We start from the raw sequence: 17292 nt of genomic DNA, 5'->3' as shown, positions 1-17292 counted from the left end.
ACAACATTTCCACACCACGCCCTCTACAACAAGGAGTACCGCAAGACTCATCTCTCTCCTCTACCCTCTTTAACATCTATCTCACCCCACTCTGCCAGCTCCTATCTGAACTTAAGCTCAAGTTCTACCTCTACGCTGATGATGTTCAGATCATTATCCCCATCCACACCTCCATCTCTGATGCCCTTGATCACTGGCAAAACTGTCTTACAGCCATTAACTCACTGCTCACAGACCTACACCTTGCCCTTAACTCTAACAAAACGGAGCTCCTCCTCATCTCCTCACAATCCTCCCCCACCCACCCTCAGCCCAACAACCCCAAGTCTAATCTCATCACAGCACAACCCTTTGTTAAGGACCTCGGTGTCTTCCTCGACCACCACCTAAGTATGAAACCTTACATCAACTCCATTCTCAAAACAGGTTTCTTTAAACTTAACGTACTTAAAAAACTCAGACCCCTATTGTATGCCCAGGACTTCCGCACAGTAATGCAAGCTACCATAATGTCCAAATTAGACTATTGCAACGCACTCCTCCTAGGGCTACCCTTCTCCACAATAAAACCCCTACAAATGCTGCAAAACGCATCTGCAGGGCTCATCACTAACACACGTAAACACGAAAACATTACCCCCATCCTCAAAGACCTACACTGGCTCCCCATTCTATCTCGCATTCATTACAAAACCTTAACCATTATACACAAATCCATCCACGCCCACAACTCCAATTGGCTCGACATCCCCTTCAATTCCCCACAGTCCACTCGCACCACCAGATCCACCAACACGGGCACACTACATGTTCCCTCTCTGAAAACAGCCCACCTCTCCTCCACTCGCGAGCGTGCTCTCTCCATAGCAGGCCCCTCTCTCTGGAACTCCCTCCCTGTTCACCTGCGCCTCGAACCATGTTTATTCAAATTTAAAAAGAAACTAAAAACCCTACTATTCAAACAGGCATATCCAGAATAAATTCCCTCCCTCCCTTGCCCTGCACCGCCCCCTGGTGACCACATCTTCCTTATATTAAGGAACTAACCACACTGTTAATTCTATGCCTGCTACTGTTACGCTATTTATGCTTGCTACTGTTTCGTTATTCTGTCTTTCCACACTGCTCCTTGTTATCCCCCTCCCAGTTCACTCTCCCTGTTAACATGTAATTTCAAGCCTTTTTGTTTCAAATGTAAACCGGTATGATGTCCCCACTAATACCGGTATATAAAAGTTTCTAAATAAATAAATAAATAAATAAATAAAACTGGCTCACTTAGTGGAAACTTGAGACCGTGCATATGGAATTCTTTTCCAGAGAAAATAAGGCTCACATTGAACAAGGTGTAATTAAAAAAATTATTGAAAGCATTTCTATTTAAGAAGGCATTTAACATTGATCACTGATATATACCTCTGATGTGATAGAGAATCTTCAGACTGCATCAAAAAACTGAATGGTGGTTAAACCTGAGTTATATTGTTTTGTGTAAATGTGAATTTTATGAATCTACATTCTGTGACCTGCTTCAAACTTTGTAGAAGGATATGTTTTTTTTAAATAAAAGAAAGACAGAAAGAAAGAAATTGCATAGTCAGACAAATGTGTGAACCGAAAACTAAGAGTAGGCAGTGCACAGTCAGGGTGAAACTGGGCAGAGAGTCTTCTCATTGTGATAGTAACTTTCCCCTCTGGTTGAGTCCTCAGCTGGTGGCAGCTGACAGGAATTATGTGGCATATGGGCATGAATATGCATATTACTATTCATCTTTGTATGTTAATTGCAGTGTCTTACTTTTGGATTTGTGCATTAAGCATGCTTTTGTTATATTTTATGCTTATTTTATTTGATTATATATATATATGTTTGAAGTGTCAATTAATGAATAGGCAAAGTATAACTAAGAAATGAAATTACTGCTTGTACATATGCCTTATCTGCATCTTTCCAAACTAGAGTATTCAGATATCTTGCTTTACACAGGATAGTCCTGTTTTTTAAGCCATTGTCCTACGTCCTATTTAAGAAAAACAGGGCACACAACTGTACTTTTTTTTTCCAAGCTGATCATACAAGAAAACAAATTTGACTGAGTTTCATGCATGACATGTAGGCAAATCTAGGATTTTAGAAACGAGAATGCAGATAGTGTGGTGCATCTTCAACCCCTATTTCTTTTGTTTTCTCTCCTGATCCTTCCAGGTAGCATCTCTTAAACTATCCCCCACCATATCTGTCCTTCCCCATTCTTCTGTCTCCCCTTCTTCAGGTATTTCTCCATGGTCCCTTTCCAGCTCCCAATCCCTCCACCGCCTCTCCATCTCCCTGTGCCCCGAGATTCATGTCTAGTTCTTCTTTCCCTTAGGTTCTTCTTCAGCTCTCCCCTACCCCATCTCTCCAGCTTCCTTTTCATTTCCCCTCCTCTGTGCGTGTGTGTTCCCTGTCCCTCGTCTGCTATTGCACTTCTTTTGTAATCAGGAGCCACGAAAGGGGAGAGGAACGGTTATAGCGACCGAGAGTGAGGTCTTCTTGTTTTCCCACGCTGCTGTCTACCATCACTGCTACTGATCTGGCAGAGGCGAGGAAACTCAACTATCTAACTATTGAGCCTATGCAATGCATTAACCCGCAGTTGGACGCGGGTTACGTAGGCGTGTCCACAACCCCTTATGCTGTTTTTGGTAGGACTTTTACCAAGAGGGTGCTCCATAAACTGTACAGGTCGAGAGCTGGCCCTCCTGCGTGCTTACATCACTGAACTCGACGCATATGATGACGCGACGTTACCACAAATCCCCTCCCCTCCTCATCCGGGGCCTGCTGTCAGTGGTCGGGACGTTAGCGTCACGTGACAGCACGTAGCGGCGCGGCAGCCATCTTGTGTTGTTGGGACTGTGGGATCACTTTGGATTCGAGAGGTTCTTGTGCCCAGACTGCAGGTAACAGACTCCGCTTTTGGGTTTAGGGTCTCGTCTTCCTCTCTCCTGACCCTGGCAGCCGTTTTATTTGGGAGTTCCAAACCGAGACCCTCGCCGTTTTTTTCTGTATTGCTCCAAACTCAAGTGACAAGCCTGGCCGCATGGATATACGTAGGCCGCGATCGCAGCCTCGGGCTCTCGTACCGCTTCCTCCTAGTTGTCGGTTATGTATGGGCCGCAAGCTTGACTTCTCGGACAGCCCCGTCAGCGATAGGTTAACATCTCAGAAGTGCACTCTTTAACTCTGGCTTGTTAAACTTTTGGCTCTGGGTAATACCTCTATCCCAGGCGCAGTTTGTCCGTTTTGGGAGAGAGGGATCCTGTGCTGGATGTCCAGCAGGACAGTGGCTCTTCCTGCTCAGGATCATTGTCCTTGCGGCCGCAAGTTTTTTTTGCTTCTGTCCCCTGCGGACTAGCGGTTGCTGGATGAGGTTGGACGAGTTGAGCTACTACTGACGCGAAGTCCGAACTCTGACATGGAGAAGGCAGCTAGAAGCATGCATACATGAGACAAAAAAAAATTATCGCGACGTGGTGGCAGAAATCAAGTGCTCTAGGATCGGGTTTGACGTGATGTAGTAAATTAATAAGAGGATCCTAAGAAATGTGAAGGAGCAGTGACTTCATGATCTGGATGCAAATGATCGCTGGCTCTTTGAAAGAGGATGACCACTGGCATGTGGTTTGAGTGTTAAACACATGAACCACACTCGGTATCAAAACTTCGCTGGTGGATAGGCACCTCCGCAGATTTATGTCACTTCATTCTACAGTTTATGGTTTAGGTTTTCAGAACCGCAAAACTTTTAGTTTTTGATTCTGACAAACCTGTATTGTGACTAATTCTATGACAACTCAAAACTTAGTGATTGTTGAAAAATAGGTTAGGAAGTGCTTTGAGAACTACTAATGAAGCAAACTAGAGGGAAGTAATAATTTGTAGATTGTAGTGGAAATTTAGAAGTGAAGGTCTTTACTTATGGTGTAGGTGGGGGGAGTTTGTGTCCCTATTTCATTTAGTATGAAAAAGGTTGAGTTGGGTACATTATCTTAAATGGAAATAATGATTGCTTAAAAATCTGTATATACAGTGGCTAGATACAAATATAGAACTTGACAGAAAAGGTCCAAGTTTTCAGATGTCATAGTTACATCCTTTTTGAAACCAAATTGGGTCATAAGGCCGCATTTGTGTATGTTCATAGTAAATAAGCAAACTATATTTTTAATTTAGGAGCTTTGGGGTGGAAAGCACCCTTACAGGATAAGTTATTTTTAGAATGAAACAGTGTAACATTAAATTGATTTGTAACATTTAGAACTCTAGTATGAAGGCAACCAGTGACTGCAAAGTATCATTTTCAAGCAGTTTCATTGGTGAAGTATTGCAGTGCGAATCAGGATTTTCCGGGTATATCTCCCTCTTTAGAATGGTTAGATATGCAATGATGTACCCAGTTGAAACCATGAACATTTTATAGAATAGTTCTCTTTCACATTAAAGGCATTAGTAAAATCCAGATTAATAAGAGCGCATGTCTCCATTTAACAGAGCATTTATGCTTTCAAATTCTGAATGGAAACAACTGTTTTAAGATGGCTTAATTTGGGTGTCTGAGCTAGAATATCTTGAATCAATCTTTTTTCAGAAAAAACATGAAGGCTTGTAGATGACTCGTTTGCATCTAAATTCCTATATACTTTTTGGCCCTTAAGAATATCCTTGAAAATGTTCTGGAAACTGGTGCAAACATTCTCCCAATATGTTCCAGGTAAGTTAGAAAAGAGAAGTGAAGTCATGGGAGTGCAGCAGGAAGTGTTTCCCAAGAATTGCAGTGGAGTAGATTGCTTGGTCCATTGTTACTATGTATGGCAAAAGCAGAGTCGTAGCTAGCCCATGTCTGAAGTATGTTGTGGCCAGAGCTGCACTATAGGGCACCAGCTCTCCCTCTCGAGGTGGCTCGACTGAAATCAAAGCCTCCTGCTCTGCAGGGCTGAAGAACTGCAGCTGCTGACAGCTTGGTTGTACTTCCAATCATGTGATTCATGGGCCAAAGAGCTTCTGCACAACCCTGCTCCATCAGGATTTCGGAGCTGGTGGCTGAGCACTTCTAACCTCATCCTTTTGCCATTGACTTCTTTTCTCCTGTGCAGTTCAAACAGTTTATTTGTAAACTGTTTGTAAACTAAACTGCATGGTAGAAAGATAAACTTAGAAGACCTGGTGGCCAGCTCTAATTAGCTCAAGTGGGGAGGTGAGGAACAGAGTTGTTTCTAGGCCTAGTCATGAGGATCCAGCAAAACTCTTTCCGCCTTCCTCATCTTTGCACTTTGAAGAAGAGAGTCGGAGAGTACTGACAGAATTAGGTCCTGAACCCGGAAGAGGCAAACAGCAACCTAAAATGAAACATAAGGCTCAGATGAGCCCTGCATCACTTCCTTGCCAGCTCCCATGCTCCCCTTGGCTGAAAATTTAAAGGGGCAGGCACATTAATAATTTGAGCCACTGGCTCACAGTAATCTTATGGATCATTATAGGGGGTTGATGAGTGGTTAGGAGAGGCTGGAAATGAAAGGGGTAGGAGCAGATTAGAGACTTTGGTTGGAAGGGTCTGTCCTGGGGAGAGTGGGTTGAGAAGTGGGGAAGTGCTGGGGTCTTTCTTCCACTAATCTTGTTAGGGTGACAATAACTCAAAAGTTCTCAGGTCCTTGGGGTTTCCAGCTCAATTTTTGTCTGCATGTTTCTAGTTCTAAGTTGTGGTCCCTTATTCTGTTTTTGGTATGGATCCTTCTAGGTTCTGCATGTGTGACAGAGGTGAAAGAGTTTGCTAGCATGTAGTTTCGGTGTAAGTATCTGTAGCAGTCTAGCTTGTTCTATTTTCCAAGTAGGAGGTGTATTGGTAATCTAGGGTGCATAACTATACAGGAAGTCCTCGATTTAAGATGCTTCGAGTTGCAGTGTTTCTAAATTGATACCCATTATTCAACTCGCAACATTTATTTTTACTTTAAGACACCTAATCATTTCCCAACAGGCACACATTGGTGTGCTGATGACCATGAGACCTGGTGAGTGATGTCAGTAGGAAGAGTACCAGGGACGACTTCGCCTCAAAATAGTATCAGTACAGTGGCCTATAGGCAAGCTTTGGCACTTTCCTTTTCAGACAAAAAGTATAATGCTTTAAAATGTCTGTTTTTTTTCAACATTACTACATATTACTAAATTCCACATTATTTTGAGGAAAATAGAGAATTTGTTCTTATGGAACAATTGGTTTCAACTTAAGACATGGTTTTCAGGAACTAATTGTTTAAGCCTGATGATTTCCTGCATTTGTAGTGCTGTCTGATCATAGGCAGGCTTGTGCTTGCTAGAACCTAATTAGTTTGATATATTCAACAATCCTGTCCTTGAAAGAAGGAAGAAGGAAAAAGGCACGCTCATTCAATCAATGCTTCCACTGATAAAGGTGTCAGGAGAACTTGGCATTCAATTTAATCATCACGTGCCAGAAACATTGCCTTTCCAAATGACTGACTTTCAAAATGTTCTTAAATTTCTGCAGACATAAGATGTATTTTTTTTATTTAAAAAGTAACATCTTTTTATTGAACTAGCTTAATTCTTTTTTATATATTTACTAATGTCTTTAAAATCAGTTGTCAGTTTCAAAAATTACTTATTCATCATAGTTGATGATAGTAATTTTGATGACTGTAAACGTCACAGGACTTATTAAACGGGAGATGTATCAATTTTCCAAAACTTCATACAAGATGTGGGAATTCTCTGGCTCTTTTGGAAACTAACTCCATTCTGACCTAGATGGGAAATTGTATAGAGTCAAAGTGCAAAGAAGTCTTGAATGGGTTTGTTTTTTTTTTTTTTTGTTAGCATCAATTTAGCAGTTGGTAGTGACATAATTATAAACTGGTTAGTTCATCCAAATGTTTTCATATCTGCTGCAAACTGGATATTGGAAAGCAAGCTGCCAGTCTTCAAGTCAAACTCTGTTGTTTATATAGTGACCAGAGTTGTTTTAGTATGTGCAGTAACTAATAGTATGCTTGCAGAAAACAAGTAGGGTTGTCTGTGATGTGATTTTTGGTTGGAACACCAAAAGTAAGTTGGTGTCCTACCCTTTGAGTTGCCATCTGGTGATAAATTATATGTACTGCGCACCCTTAAGTTGCTCAAGTTGCTTTGTGTGACTGCACTGTGTCTATCTCTGTTTTTTGGTTGCAATTTGAGTTGCTATGCTTGATGACAACTACAGAAAGAACACATCATAAACTTACCATTCCATTTCTCCTCGATTGGTCCTTCCACTGTCAGCTGTCAGTGGAGGGACCAATGAGTTGCCAGTGAGGGAGCATCCCAGCCAGAGGAGTTAAGATCATCTCCTGCTGTGGTTTCCTGGGGTGGGGTTTGAAGAGCTCTGGCAGTTTAGTTAGGTAGGAGGGGTTCAGGAAGGTGGGGGATTTCTGCTCCATCCTGGCTAATTCTTTTTTTTTTTTTTTTTAAGGTGAGAGAGAGAGAGTGTGTTAGGCCTGCTTGGGAGGGGAGGAAAGACTTGCCTGGCCTGACCTGGCTCTGTCTGACCTGCCCAAGCAGGGATTCTTGCCCAAATCTCTTATCGTAGGAAGTTTAAGTCCTGCCTCTGACCAGGAGCTAAATTTCCCGTGGTAAAAGAAAGTGTGCTAGGCAGCCTTCCCATTAGTGTGTCTCCTTACATTGCAGAGTAATAGCTAATAAGCTTATTATCCTGCAGTTAGCATGGGACGAGATAACTTTATCACAGGTTTTAATTCCTCTTTTTAGCATGGGTTTTTAAACTCTTATTACGTACTGAGGTTAGGTTAGTGCCAAAAAACCCCTCACTAATTAAGGAGTTAAATTCAAGTTATGGTCAGCATGGCTTATTACATTGGTCCCTAAGGGCGGAAAAGCAGTGATCAATGTATATGAGCTGGAGGATGTAGAGCAACCACATAATTTAGCAATGGTAAGCAGACAGCTATGTTTCCAGCATTATCGGGCATTAGCATGTACTCTTTGAATTAAATATTTCTAGTTTTGTTTGTAGATGTTTTGCAGCCAGATGACTGCCCTAGTGCCTGTACACCCCTAACCTTGCATGTGTTCAGTAAAGTGTATCTGAGGGGTTCTTTAGACTTGTGCATTTCGTGTCTTGCTTCTCCTGTGCAATATATATAATATATATTTTTTTAAATTTTCTGAATGTTAAGAGCATTTCAGTAGTGCTTCATCTTTGTGCTATCCCTGTGTATCATTGCAGAAAAGGTCAATGAGCATGGTGCTTTTCAGGATAGGCTGGGGAATGAAACCTCTTACTGAATCCTGCTGGTTCCATGAGGCATATGGTGCTCCCTGGCAATAAGAGTGAGGCCTTGCAGTGGAGTTCTGTGCTGGGTGTGCATTTACAGGTGCCAGTTAAGAATTTAGAACTTGGAATATAGTTCAAACACAAAAAGCTCTTCAGTATTTTAAACACACACAAGGTGAGCCATTTGTATTCCTTTTTTTAGATCTTTCCTGTGTGGTGCTGCTCCTAAGCTGTAGCTGTGACAGGTAAGCAGGCAACTGGCTGTTCCAGTACACACACAATATTAGAAAATGGAAAGGTATTCTCCTATCCTTAATTTTTTCAGAAGTTTTGTAGTGGTTTGATAACTTTTTTCATACTCTATCTACATGTTTGTATAGTGAACGATAAACAAGCAGCACAGAAGCTGATAACCATAAAGAAAATGACAAATAGTCCTACCCACGGTGTACAGTGCAGTAGTTCAGTGTACATGCAGCAAATAGTTGTACTTACCCCAGGCATTTCACTGCTTATTTGGTACTTGTTGAAATCCTTCAGGCTGCTTTTCTGCAATCCCCTAGAACCCCTGCAAGCACCAGTCTTTAGAACGTTCACGAATCTCCTAACCTGGAATAGGATCTGATTGGTTCATGCAGCCTGTGATCTTGGTAGGACAATGGGCCCGTTTGCATCTGGAGATTGTGAGGTAATTTTCTGGCTGCTCTTGGAGGCTAGTGGAATTGCAGGGGAACCCTTTAAGACATTCTTTCAAAGGATAATGTGCAATCATGACTGTGCAATCATGACTGTGCTTTGAAATATTTTACTGTACACAAAGGGTACTGTTTTCTTTTAAACAGGTTAAATGTTTCAGGAGCAGTAGAATTTTCTTACTGGGAAGGGACAGGGGCTGGGTGCGGCTAATGGGATTTAAAAAGCATTGTGTTAATTGTGGACCAAATATTGGCTCAGTTTCTTATAGAGAAACTGACCTTATATGATCAGTGTGTGTGTGTGTCTGTACCCCTTTCCCCAGTAACTTTAAAACTATTTATTCCTTATCCTACTGCTAGACCAGTCTATACTATTGGGTATTCTTTCTGTTTCCGATGGAGACAGAGACCACACCTCCTCAAACTTGCATTTGCCATCAGGTCTACTACAAGAGGGGTGTGGCTGTAGACAGAATCCAGTAGTTCTTTGTCTCCAGCAGAGGTGGATCGACATTCAAAGACTCCAGACCAGTGGTCCCCAAACCTGTCCTGGAGGGCCACCAGCCAGTCGGGTTTTTGGGATATCCTCAATGAATATGCATGAGAGAAAATTTGCATGCACTGCCTCCATAACATGTACATTTTCTCTCATGCATATTCATTGAGGATATCCCGACTGGCTGGTGGCCCTCCAGGACAGGTTTGGGGACCCCTGCTCCAGACCTTAGTAGCCCGGCTCTTGGAACTGCAGAACTTTCTCTCGTGGCATTGGCAGTCTTCTTGATGAATCCCTTGGGCAATGTGCCCAGTTCCCTATGGGGCTTCTGGCACGGTAGCTCTTGTAGGGGGTTCTCCTCCATGTGGGGAGCCTGGGAACCTTGGTGGTCCTCCGTCTCGAGAGAGAGAGCATGAAGAAATGACTTGGTGTCACAGGAGCTAACACAGCATTGGTGGCACTGTTTGAAAGCAGGAAGGGTAAGCATTTGTGACGTGGTGTTAGGGGGCATACCATGCAAGAATGCACTGCAAGCGTTCATGTGTGGTAAGTTGGGGGGGGGGGGGTGTTATTTAGCTTTGTCTCGCCTGTGTAGACCACAGCTCTTTGTCAAAATGCTTAGAGGCAGAAGATGCCTGGAATGTGGGTCTAAAAGGATTCCCACTGTTGCCAGATCGCTCTGTTTCATCTGTGATACAGGACTGGGTAGCTCAGAGACCCTCCCTCTAAAGGAGCAGATAGAAATGATCAAATTTCCAGGGGGAGGTTGTAAAAATGTCAGATCTGGAGGTAGAAGTTAGCCTTCCAAGAGATCTGATAGGTCTGAGCTCTCCTCCCAGAACATCTCCTGGGATAAGGCAGCCTCTCACAGCTGAGGGAGAGGTTCCAGGCTCCTCGCATGGAGGATTTTCCACAGAGTTTGTCCTGTTCATGCACCAGGCATTTGAGGCCATGCAGGTTAATCAGGATCATACAAACCTTTTAGCTGTTGGGAAAGGACCACCTCTTAAAAGGTTCAGAGCAGCCTCTGGGGATTCAGGCTCATCAAAATCACCCATCCAAGAACTTCCCCCAGAACTTCAGATTCAGCCCACTCTGATTTGGAAGAATGCCTCATCCTCTGAGAACCAGCAATTGTGCGTCTATTTAGAAAGGAAGAGTTACTAGCTTTGATTTCAGATATTTTGTTGAACTCAGAATAGCTGATGTTAGGGATTTGAAACCAGTTGAAAGGGATCCTATACTTCAAGCTTTACATAAACTATGTAAAGCGTTCTCTTTACATCCTTCATTGAAAGAAATGGTAATGGCAGAATGGGAAAATCCCCTAGGGCCTTTAAAAAGGGATCAAGGTCTTAGGGAAGTTTGTATCCCTTGCTTCAAGAAACATTTCTCTCTTGAGAATCCCTAGAGTGGATGCCCCAGTTTCGGTTATAGTTCACAAAACTACTATCCCGGTGGAAGGTGGTACATCCCTTAAGCAGCATCTGCGAGGGTTACGTGGCTCGTGCAGTCTTAAGGTGGGTACAGCAGTAGCTTGAATCCCCTGAAATGGCTCGTATGTCCGGGGTAGCTTTTTTGGCAGACACCCTTTATGATCTGCTCAGGATTACAGCCTGAGTAACAGCCTCTGATGTAGTAGCAAGGTTATTATGGCTTAAAAACTGGGCAGAAGACAAGACATCAAAATCTTGTTTAGCAAAATTGCCTTTCCTGGGTGGTCTACTATTTTGGGAAGAATTGGAGAAACTCGTAAAAGGTCTAGGACAGTGATGGCGAACTCCAGTCCTCGAGTGCCACAAACAGTCCAGGTTTTCAGGATTTCTACCAGGAATATGTAGAAGACAGATTTGCATGCACTGCCTCCATTATATGCAGATATATCTCATGTATATTCATTGTGGATATCCTGAAAACTTGACCTGTTTCTGGCACTCGAGGACTGGAGTTAGCTTCCCCTAGACCAATGATGGCGAAGTCTCAGAGACTTCCAGAAGATAGATTACGAGGCAACTCTAGAAACCAAAGATGTCAAAGATTTAGGGACTATTGGAGATGCAGGCCCGGTAACCTGGGATCTCAGCGACCTTGTAGGAATAAAACCCCGACCTTTTGAGGGGTCAGGAGGCCAAGAAATGAGTTTACCGGGGCAGCAGGCACCTCCTGCCTGCCTCAGTGACAATCAAGAGGCCCATCTGCAAATAACTCCTGTAGGGGGACACCTGCATCAATTTTATGCAGAGTTGGACCCACATCACATCAGACCAATGGGTCCTAGAGATCATTCGAGAGGGCTATGCCCCTGAGCTAACAAAACTAATCTTTCAAATTTTATAATATCCGCATACTCACCAACAAAAAGAGGCACCTTGAACAAACTTCAGCCCTTGCGAACGATAGTACCTGTGCCTTTACAAGAATGAGGCACAGGGGTAATATTTCAGATTCTTCGTTGGGCCCAAAAGGATGGCTCCTTCCGTTCAGTTCTAGACTTCAATGGACTCAACAGATTCCTCAAAATCCCACATTTTCATATGGAAACATTGCGCTCAGTAATAGCTTCAGTGAGGAAAGGAGACTTTCTCTCCTCACTCAATCTAACAGAGGGATATTTCCATATGCCTATAAGGGGCACCTACCAGTGTCTTCTGCATTTCTGTATTGTGGGGCAATGTTTTCAGTTTCGGGCTCTGCCTGTTGGAATTGTATCAGCTCCAAGGACCTTTACCAGAGTCATGGTGGTGGCAGCAGCACTATGCAAACAAGAGATTCTGGTTCATCCTTACCTGGGCGATTGGCTTATTCGGGCCAAATCTTTCCAGGAGGGCGAACAGACTGTAAAAACAGTCATATGCTTAATGCAATAATTAGGCTGGGAGATAAACTTTTCAAAAGCCAACTTCCATCCACTCGGTCCCTAGAATTTCTAGGGGCATGTTTCGATACGAAAGAAAGAAAAAGGTTTACTTAGCTCAAAAAAGAATAAGAAAGCTAATCACCCATGCTCAAGACTTCAAAAAGCAAAAATATCCCAAAATCTGGGATTATTTTCACCTACCGGTATTAGGCCTCGTGACAGTGACAATAGATCTTGTTTCCTGGGTCAGGGCGGCCCTTACAGGAGGCACTCCTGTCCAAATGGTCTCCCAAGTCAGTGAATTACGAGTAGTGGTTACCTTTGCTTCCCCTGGTAAGAAACAGCTTAAAGTGTTGGACAGACCCGCCCAATCTATCAAGGGGAGTGAATTTAGAATCACCCACTTGGGGGAAGGGGCATCACCATGGATGCCAGCAGCTTCGCATAGGGAGCACACTATTTAGGAAAAACAACTCAAGGGTGTTGGGAGGAACAGGAAGAAGCTTGGTCAGCAAACAGATTAGAATTAAGGGCCATCAGCTTAGCCCTTATAACATTCCAACCCCTAATAGGGGGAAAACCAATCAGGATATAGAAACGGAGAAATGACAGCAGAAGAAGACCAAACGGCCCATCCAGTCTGCCCAGCAAGCTTTCACACTTATTTTTCTCATACTTATCTGTTACTCTGACTGCTAAGTTCAGGGCCCTTATTGGTAACTTTTTGGTTCTAATTTCCTTCCACCCCCACCATTGATATAGAGAGCAGTGCTGGAGCTGCATCAAAGTGAAGTATCAAGCCTAATTGGTTAGGGGTAGTAATCGCCGCAATAAGCAAGCTATTCCCACGCTTGTTTACCCAGCCTGTTCAAGTTAGTTGTCTGAATGTAAATCCTCTTATCTTCATTCCCTCCTGCCATTGAAGCAGTAAGCTGCGCTGTATATGTATTCAAAGTGAAGTATCAGGCTTAATTGGTTTCGGGTAGTAACCGCCGCAACAAGCAAGCTACTCCCACGCTTATTTGTTTACCCAGACTATAAAATTCAGTCCTTGTTAGTAGTTGTCTGAATGTAAATCCTCTTATCTTCATCCCCCCCTGCCATTGAAGCAGAGAGCTATACTGGATATGCATTGAAAGTGAAGTATCAGGCTTATTTGATTTGGTTTTGGACAAGGTGGTTTCAGACAATGTGATGGCAGTAACATATGTGAACCACCAAGGAGGAACTTGCAGCCGTATTTTGGCCCAGGAGGCAGCAGAACTTTGTGACTGGGCAGAACAGAACCCGAGCCTACTATTGGCAAATCACATAAAAGAGAAACAATGTCCAAGCAGACTTCTTAAGCAGTAACAGTCAACACCCAGGTGAATGGGAACTCAATCAGGTGGCATTCCTCAAAATCACCACCAGGTGGGGAGTTCCAGTCAGGGATCTGATGGTGACTCGAGCCAATATAAAGGCAAACAGATTCTTCAGCCGGAAAAGAGAATAGGGCTTCTGTGGAATAGACGCATTAATCAACCCTTGGCCAGGGGAAAGTCTCCTGTATGTATTTCACCCTTTGCCCCTGATTGGAAGAACCCTAACGAAGATAGTGACAACCAACACTGGCAATCCTGATAGCATCAGATTGGCCAATAAGACCGTGGTACAGGGATCTTCCAAGATTACTAATAGACCCTCCCCTGCATCTACAAGTAGAACAGGGACTGTTGGGGGTGAGAGAGAGGAGGACAGAGTTCTATGTTTCCAAATTACCTGACTTTTGGGTGAGGAGAAACCCGGCCCAAATTGATTGCTACACTTTCAACTCTCGGCGGGTGAGGAGGAAATCCTGGCCCCATACCGAGGTCGCAGCGTCATGACGTCATCGGGGGAGGGAGCGGTAGGTTCAAAACCGGCCCCCTTGCAGTGCGGACGCTGTCGGCGCGCTGCCGAAGCCGGGCGCGCGGCTTTCTTTGAATTCTCATATTCCTTTTTTTATTTTTTGGAGTAATATGTTGTAATTACTTTCTGGATATTTCCTTGATATTGGATTCTAGAAAGTAACTATCTTTGCCTCTATTCTCTAATACCCCCACCCAAGAGATACTAGAATTGAAGAACTCCCACACACACATCAGCTTACTCGAATGGTGTGTGTGTGTGTGTGTGTGTGTTTTATTTTACTTTACCTCTATTAGATTGCAACAACAGAGGACCAGACTTAAGTGTTAATTTATCTTATAGCCAATATACTTAAAGTTGACATGACTTATCACAACCACTAAGTAATATTTAATATGAAACTGTTACAGTATTTGATGGCACCTGTTCAGTTAATATAACTCAACGCATTTAAGTTTGAAATTATGTGCCTTATGGTGAACTGTTGTGATGGCAACTAGCTTAATGACGGTATAGAAAAGATTTTAAATAAATAAATAAAATAGATAACAGAGATAACCATAAAGTAAAGAGGATCTTTCTCTCTATTTCTTTGTTGTTTTGAAATATTACCCTAAACTGTTATGCCTCACACTAAGAGAAAGGCTCGAATTAGGGAGACTATGTCTTCGTCTCCTTTAATCGGTCCATCACAGCCTCAGATATCCTCATTCTTTATGGCTGCAGCAGAATCAGTGCCAGAGGAGAAGGCTGCAGTTGAGTTGGTTCCTGAGCGAGAAACCAACTCACAGGCCGAAGTCATCTCATTGAGCCCCGGTGCTCCCTATACCCCTTCCCCACCCCTTCCTTTGTCAACTGATGTTCTTAATCCACTTTTTGCTGAAGAAAGTTTATTGGAAACCAATACTCAACTTATTGGAGGGTCGGAAAATGGGGACTAAGCTGCAGGGGGTGATAAAGAAGGAATGCCTGTTAGAAATAATTATGCCTTCAAAAGCAACAGAAATTAACATGGATACACTATGGGCTGCGATTAAGTCTCTAGAAAATGCTGTTATAAAATTGACTAATTAATGTAAACTCGCAACAGAAATTGTTAAAAGTGGAAACTTCAGTATCTCAATATAATAATGAAATAAGCGCTCACGAAGAGAGGTTAGGAAAAGTTGAGATTTTATCTAATTTTAAAAAAATTAGAATATTTAGAGAATAATTAAAAATATGCTAATCTAAGGATTATAAATTTCCCATTTCAGAAACTGATCCCTGCTGGGGAAATGTTCAGGGAATATTTACAGCATAAACTTAAAATACCATTTCAGTCTATCCCTGCTATTGCTAAAATGTATTATTTACTAAAAAAGCAGGAGTAAGAGACACGCAACCAGAGTCTTCCATGAACGTTTCTGAAGTTTTAGAAACTACTTTAGATAATGATATTCTTGTAAGAGCATCGATATTGGTATCATTTATGTTCCCTACTGAAAGAGATACCGTTTTACGCTTATTTCTGAGAAATAGGATGGAAAAATTCCAGAGGAACCCAAATTAGAAGGCAAGAATTTCTTAAATTAAAACCTGAAGTTCTTGCTAGAGGTGCCAGATTTTTGTTAAGGTACCCCTGTAAATGTCAGGTGTGTTTAAGGAACATAAATATGTTTTCTTTGAAGTAAAGTTTCTCCAGGCATTCCTGGAATCTCACCCTATTGATGCAGAGATTGGTTAGAGAGCATAAGTAAAATACTGCTGTTATCTTTGGTTGTAAGGGAGGAGATTTCTCCTCTCTTTTCTTTTTCTTCTTATGCCGCTCATTAATACATATTATGTATCTCTTGGATTTCTTTTAAGAAAAAACTGATATAAAAAGTGTAAACATGTAGAAACTAAGATACGTATAGTTTTCTTTTTGCTTGTCTATGTATCAGTATACATTATAATGTTTATGTACTAAACATATAAAAGTAATAAATTATAAATTAAAAAAAAGACGGACTGTTACATCAACATAAGAACATAAGAAATTACCGTACTGGGTCAAACCAAGGGTCCATCAAGCCCAGCATCCTGTTTCCAATATTGGCTAAACCTGGCTACAAGAACATGGCAAGGATCCAATGCTACTGATGCCAGTAGTAGCAGAGGCCATTCCCTAACTCAACATGATTAATAGCAGTTAATTGACACCTTCTCCAAGAATTTATTCAAACACTCTTTTTTTTTAATTGCTATTATTCAATTACATATTCAAGTATATTTAATAAACACAACATTAAAACAGCATTTTCAAGTTTACATATTTCCCCTCTTCCACCCCCCCCCCCTTCATGCTACATAACTATTGATACATTGGTGTAAAAATACAAAATAAAACTGTGGTATAATACCCGGTACTAATGGTCGCAATAAAAAGGCTAAGGTTAGTGAGTAGAAGTTGTAAATGACAAATGTCTCCAAGATATGTATGGATTCTAAATGTGGGAAAATTTAGTAAAATGATGATATTTAAGAGCAGTCAGTCGATAAAGAGTACATGCCCTATTGAGACGATTTAGGAGTTCAGCGGGTGTCGGAAGTATAGTTCTCTTCCAGGAGCGGGCGATTTCCATTTTAGTGGCGGTGCAAACCTGCTCTATGAGGACTTGAGCCTGAGATGTTAACCCATCATCAAAAATGGAGAGAAGTGCTTGGTCCTTGGTAAGATGAATTGAAAGATTGAGAATCTTCGTCAGGATCCTGGAAACATACCTCCACAAAGTTTGGATGAGGGGGCAGTCCCACCTTAAATGTAAATACGTTTCCAATTGATGACAATTACGCCAACAATATGGTGTGTTAGAGGAACAAAGGTTGTTCAGACGAACCGGGGTGAGATGCCAGGGATAAAGAACTTTGTAATTAGCTTCCATAATCCGAGCCGAGATGGATCCTTGTGAAAGGCGTGTGAAGATAGTCTCCCATTCTTCCACAGAGTATGAACGTCCCATATCACGTTCCCATGCTACTATATGTGTGGGTTTAGAA

The 17292-nt window shown here is 42.3% G+C and overlaps 1 protein-coding gene across 7 annotated transcripts in view; it reads left to right on the top strand.

Annotated features, from left to right (window-relative positions):
* The first annotated feature begins 2859 nt into the window (after positions 1–2859).
* The window catches only part of GIGYF2 (GRB10 interacting GYF protein 2), a 444297-nt gene continuing 429864 nt past the window's right edge, over positions 2860–17292 (top strand). For 3 of the 7 annotated variants that reach the window (XM_029616693.1, XM_029616694.1, XM_029616691.1), the window contains exon 1: positions 2862–2943. The gene's annotated coding sequence lies outside the window, so the exon portion shown is untranslated. Of the gene's footprint in view, positions 2944–8535; positions 8579–17292 lie in introns of all 7 variants that reach the window. The other 4 variants (XR_003858724.1, XR_003858723.1, XM_029616692.1 and 1 more) reach the window with 3 other exon arrangements.

Source organism: Rhinatrema bivittatum, chromosome 9 (genome assembly GCF_901001135.1).
Source record: "Rhinatrema bivittatum chromosome 9, aRhiBiv1.1, whole genome shotgun sequence".
NCBI classification, from domain to species: domain Eukaryota; kingdom Metazoa; phylum Chordata; class Amphibia; order Gymnophiona; family Rhinatrematidae; genus Rhinatrema; species Rhinatrema bivittatum.
This window is presented reverse-complemented; position numbering and strand designations above follow the sequence as displayed.